Genomic DNA, 6,235 nt, shown 5'->3' with positions numbered 1-6,235 from the left:
TAATCGTGGATGTAGTTACAGATAAATGACAGTGTTTAAAAGAAACGTATGGCACAATATGTTTTGTTTATTGAACGATTTATTCTTATCACTAACTGACGATCATTACCGCAACGTTGCGGAAGGAAGGAATCGTGGAGTCGCCAGGCTGTAACAATTTCTATACACTTTTTTAATTCGCTTTCCATTATTCTAAGATAAGTTAATTTTTCCATATCTTCGGCAATTATTTTATTATTTATTTACATTAAATATGTTATTATTCAACGAGACGAGAAATGTAATTACGTTTATAATCTCGTAACTTGGTTGCGTAATTAATGGGAATCACAATATGGCTTAAACATTTTTTTTATCGTAAAATATATTTATTTTGGTATATTCTTCTATCGCTAGCCAATCTTCCGCGTGAACTTTGAACGGGAAATACATTCCTTGTTGTAATTGTTGCGTCGCTTCTTTTAAATATGTAATAATTGTTTCTATTGGCATTAATTTTGGATGCATTGCTCCTTTGCGTATATATGTCAAATATTCGACTGTATTTTCCGCGTCGCGTCTTCCTCGGCTTCGAGGACGTATGTTAAATAATATTTAATAATTAATAATTATACTAATTTGGTTATAGCCCTTTTGAGCTATAACAGTTTCTTTCTCTCTCTTTCTCTTTTTTTGTTTATATCTTCAATACGAGAATAATATGCTTTCATTCTGAAATTATTGAGATCGAACTTTATATTATTTTGGAATCGTCTCTTAATTACGATTCTGTTCTAATCGACATTTACACAATAAAAATCCTATGTTCTGTTTTTCATTTCCTTTTTCATTCTATACATACATTTATGTTGTTATATGTAACAAGATAGTGGTGCAAGAAAAGATTTAAAGAATATTTACTCAAATCCTGTAAACATTTTTTTTGAGAATTTTCTGATATTTCAAAATTCCAAATAAAATTAGAGAATTTTTAAATGCAATTTTTAAAATAGTGTATTCATGCGCTTTATAAAATATTTTCTAATCATACAGTTAAGAAGAAAAAATAAAGAACCATTTAAATATTAAATATTTGATTTTTAAATACTGAAAAAAATTGAAGAGAGAGAAGGTAAAATTTAAAATAAGTATTTTCTATTTTCATAATTTTTTTTCATTATTTTATTATCAAGAATTACAATTAAACAGGATTATAATGAAGATTATGTTCTGCAAATTCGCAAATCACATATGGATATGCTGCCGTATATCGCTATATTAATTAACAATTTAGCCGATCAATAAATTGCTGACCACTTGCAATAAAAATAAAAAGGTAAAATCATCAAAGAAATAACTTTTTTTAAATTCTTCAGTTCCAATAAAAATCCATGAAAATTTCCTTTAAATTTCTCCAAGGAAAAATATTTCTTGAGGATTCTTGGGATACATACTTCTTGAGTTTTGAATACTAGTTGATGTAGAATAATAGTCAAAATAATGCGAGATAAAATAAGAACATTCTATCATAGACTTTAGTGATCATGTCTAGTTAATTATTATTGCTTCTAGCAATATTAATGGTGCAGTCAGCAATTTTTCTTGCTTTTTTGGAGAACTATATATTCCATAAATATATTATATTGACTCATTGCACATTAACAAATATTAAAATGCCTTAGAGCGTACCCAAAATATTTTCCTTTGTGACTATATTTTAAATATTATATATAGTTAAGATATATAATAGATATGTATACAGGGTGTTCGACATGTAAGTGACCAAACAAAAGGTGGACGTAGATTGGGTCAAACTGAGTCGAAAAGTCCTGAACTATTTTTTTATAACGCTTAATAAAGGAATTATTATCGAGTAAAGTATGATTAATCAGCGCCGGATGCATGTCAGTGAACCGTGCGTCGTGAAGCGTGCGCTGCCGCATACTACCAGTCTACCAGGCGCGCGGCTCACCGACGTGACCCCGGCTAAAGATCGGCGCTGATTGGCCAGACATTACTCAACAATAATTCCTTTATTAAGCGTTATAAAAAAAGATGCTTCAGGACTTTTTGACTCAGTTTGACCCAATCTACTTTCACCTTTCGTTTGGTCACTTACTTGTCGAAGACCCTGTATATATATATGTATATCAGTTCACAAGAGTATATAATAATCATTGGTATTAAAATATCTCAATATACCAATTACTAACAACCTTAAAGAACATTCGTATGTTACCCTAATAGACTAGAAATGATAATTATAATTACATAATTAAATATTTATTTGTGTGTGTACGTGTGTGTAACTCGCTGTTTTCTTTTTTTTCTCTGTTTTTTTCTTTTTCTTTCTACTTTTCTCTCTTTTTCTCTATTTCATTTTTCCTCTTGCTTTTTTCTATCTTCTTTTTTCTTTTGCATAAATTTATAATAAATTCTACAATATAATAACATTATCTATTAATTGAATTGTTACATCTACACTGCCCTGTTGCAGCAACATTGGAATATATTCGAGATGTAATATGAGGTAGAGATCCGAGAAGATTAGCACCCTTCAGAGTACCAGCAAAACCGCTTTTTCCTAAGAAACTGTGAGTACATTTATAAAGGCGAGTTTGCAGAATTAGCACATCGTCGAGATCTTGTTCGCTGTAATATAATCATATTATTTTTAATTTATTGTATATTTAGATTACATTAAAAATTTATATAATTTTTCCATATTTATATATTCTACATATTCTCAAATATAATATAAAAAATATTTTTTCCATATTTTAGATAGAAACGAGAAGTGATAGCTTTCCTATCATATAATTTCACAGCAAATCGAAAAAAGAAAACTATCCAATCAAAATTTATCGACACATGTACATACATACATACATACATATATGTTTGTATATATGTATATATACATATATATACCTATATATATATATATATATATATATATATATAAAATGTATACCTTGCTGCAGTTAAAAACTTCTGAAAAGTTTATTGGAAACAGTATGAGGCCGATCTATCGTATCTTCATAAAGATCCGTTTCTCTGTTATATAGACGCAAAAAATCGGAAAGTTGTTTTGCGGTAATGGCAGCTCGATCTTTCGTACTCAATTTATTGCATGGTAACTACGGAAAAAATTATTATTTCAAATATAAATTATCTAGTTGATCCAAAATTAATATTTCTCATTTATAACAAAAATGTTATATTATTGGATTATGATAACTTGATACGTGCGTGCGTTGTTCGTGTGTGCATGTATACGGATTGATTCTGATTCATCACATCTTACCATTTCTAATAAATTTTAATGTACTTTATAACAATGAAATTCGATTTTTAAAAAATGTGAAATTTTTCAAATCCTCTAAATTTCTGAAAATTTAAAAATTTGTCTAATAACAAAAATTAAAATACATTTAACGACAAATTTAACTATATATGACTGTTGTGCCTCTATGGAGGTACGGAAATTTTCTTGGGGTCATTGACCAATTTAGAACTGGGAAGTTTGGGGATCTTCTAGACTTTTCGCCAATTAAATTAAACTTGTAGTCTTATAAAAATAAAAACGTTTATTTCAAGATATTAGCTTTAAATCTTCTTTTTTCCTCGCTGTACAATTGTTGGCTTATCACGGTATAGAGTTACTCCGCGTGCGCGTACTTGATAGCACGTTTGTCGTCGCGAGATTAGCTGTGACCCTTTTCACTATTTAGTTTACATCTTCTCTCTCTCTCTCTCTCTCACACACACACACACACACACATTCTATTTATATTATAACTGTCCGTCTCGTGATTGCTTTCTTTTACAAATTCAACTGCCCTGTATAAATTAACGATTATGACTGCCCGCCGCTTGTTAGCGATGGTTGTTTTTATTGTCTTTCTTTCGACTAGTTTTCAGAGGGGATAGCTTAACGATTATGATCATATATGATCGTGTCGCTTGTTTCGGATGTAAAGGCTCAGATACAAGCTAAGAAAGTTCGAAGTCGAATTTCTTTGCTTGCGTTCCGGAGTGTCTTCCTTCAAACTTTCACGATTGCGTAGCTTCCGCGTTTGGTTCGCTCCGTCAGCATCTCGCGCTTGTAACATTATACGCCTTCCTCGGTTTCGAGTTACAATCTGAAGGCGTGTATTAAATAATATTAAATAATTTATAATACTAATAATTAAAATTATAATAATTTGGTTATAGTGTTATAGCCACACACACACACACAAACGCACGCACGCACGCACGCACGCACGCACGCACGCACGCACGTAGACACACGCACGCACGTACGTACACACACACACGGGATCTGATATCTGCCATGTCCTCGTTGTAGATCCCGGGTTATGCCGAGAGCAGATAGTATAAAAACATTTTTCCGCCCAAACTTATTTTGAAGGTTATTTTAAGGACATAAGAGGACATCTTTCGAAAAAAAATTTTGGACAAAAATTTCATGTTTTTTCGCATAGAATCCGAATCTGTAATACAAAATATTAAGTTCTATTTGAAAAAAGCAACTTCCGGTCTAAATCGTCTATTTCCGACCGGAACTAGAAGTTAAAAATATCATTCGATAGAGCGCACCCGATTTATAAAAGAATAGCTTTGTTTTTTTAAATAACTACTTCTCTAGTTTATAAATGAGTGATACGGGTGGTCTGGGACACCCTGTATATGTGGAAACGGTTGCTCCTTTATAATCCTCAGGAAAACAAATAAAGAATCTATCTATCTATTATTGCAAAGCCTTGACAAAGCAAGAATTATAAGACACGTAAACTGTTAAAATAAATATTATTGTACGGAACTTTTATCTCTTATTCCTTGGCACTCGGAATCCCAACTCCTAAGACGGACCGAACTTTGGACTATCCCGCATTCTTGTTAAACTCTGAACGGCCACAACAGTTGTATATTTAAGTATCTAAGTAGATGCGGGAGAGGGGCGGTGCGCTTCCCTCTGCACATCCTCCTTCAAAAAACTAATTTAATTCAAACCTAATTCAATAATAACAACAATAGATTCAAAGTACTAACAATAGTAAATGAGAAAACTGGCTAATAAGAGACAAGGCATAATTATTGATGTGCAAACTTTTTGTTGTTATATTTTAGTGTTACGTCCGATGGACTCCACGATTCTTTTCTTTCATGTAATATTAAACGTCTACGTTCTGGAACTCTTTGCACTTAACATAAACAATAAACTAAAGCAATATCTAGCAGGCGAGATATTTCAAAATCTGAACCATGCGTGATAAATATTCGAACAAAGGTCCCCTAGAAGACCAAGAATTTTAAACAGCCATTAAAAGATACTCGAACCATGAGAAAACTCGAAATCTAAATAGTGCGCATGCAAGAGATAAATAAATAGATCAAATAATATTTTTTCTTGGAAGTCCTCTAGTGAAAACGAGTGATAAGAAGAGTCCCGAACAAAGACCCTTCTAAGAACTAGAGTGATATTTTATAAATGTAACTATGATCTGCGACTGAGACTCGCGACATTCGACACCACGTGTTCGCTTGTTAAATCACCCTTGCGCGTTATCTGCTTGAAATAAAACTCAAGTGAATAATAAAACTGTCAACTTGGCCGATCATGGCGGACTCTCCAGTGGGCGAGACTTAATTTTTTTAAACAAAAAGTCTACACCAATAGGCGCAACCTCCTCAACTTTCTGTTGGAAGGGAGACACCTCAACTCATGAGAGGGGCATCATTTAAAAAATTGATTGGTTAAAAGAGAATATTGCTTGCCTAATGGAGAGAGTAGCAGAGACGCCAAAATTCGATATACGCGAAATCCTGCCTCAGAAAAGTTAGTTCATCTTCGACTGTCGACATAAAACACTTTTACACCAAGTCTACAAGCTATTCTCGCAGTTCTATCAGCGAATGTGATAATCTTTGATAATTAAGTTGTGAGCGACAAGCAAAACTAATCAGTGTGTTAAGACTCTTAATTGTATCGCGAAAGCACCAGTGACTGCAGCGATCTCTACCCGACCTGATAGCACGAGCCAAGATCTTCTCGCCCCGGAAACCATTTGCGACTTAGCTTAACAACGCTCTCAATAAATAGTACGTCATTAAATTTTCTCATCTCTTCTATTTTTCTTCTCTTTTTTTCTTTACCTGAAATGAGTCTTGGATGATAAATTTAACGGAAACCTTAGCGGAAACATTACTTCAAGTCTCTTCTCAGTACTCTGCGTTGATACCACTGCTT

At 32.6% G+C, this 6,235-nt stretch overlaps 1 long non-coding RNA gene across 1 annotated transcript; it reads right to left on the bottom strand.

Annotated features, from left to right (window-relative positions):
- Positions 1-1,202: 1,202 nt before the first annotated feature.
- Positions 1,203-6,201, bottom strand: LOC138936810 (uncharacterized). The gene is made up of 3 exons (XR_011447433.1): positions 6,014-6,201; positions 2,954-3,119; positions 1,203-2,631 (listed from the first exon to the last, which is right to left on the bottom strand). It is a non-coding gene; the product is annotated as an uncharacterized lncRNA (long non-coding RNA).
- Positions 6,202-6,235: the final 34 nt, after the last annotated feature.

This window comes from Polyergus mexicanus, unplaced genomic scaffold, assembly GCF_030449975.1.
Source record: "Polyergus mexicanus isolate NDT 795.1 unplaced genomic scaffold, iyPolMexi1.0 SCAF_10, whole genome shotgun sequence".
Taxonomy (NCBI): Eukaryota; Metazoa; Arthropoda; class Insecta; order Hymenoptera; family Formicidae; genus Polyergus; species Polyergus mexicanus.
Note: the sequence above shows the minus strand (reverse complement) of the source record. Positions and strands in the feature narration are given on the sequence as shown.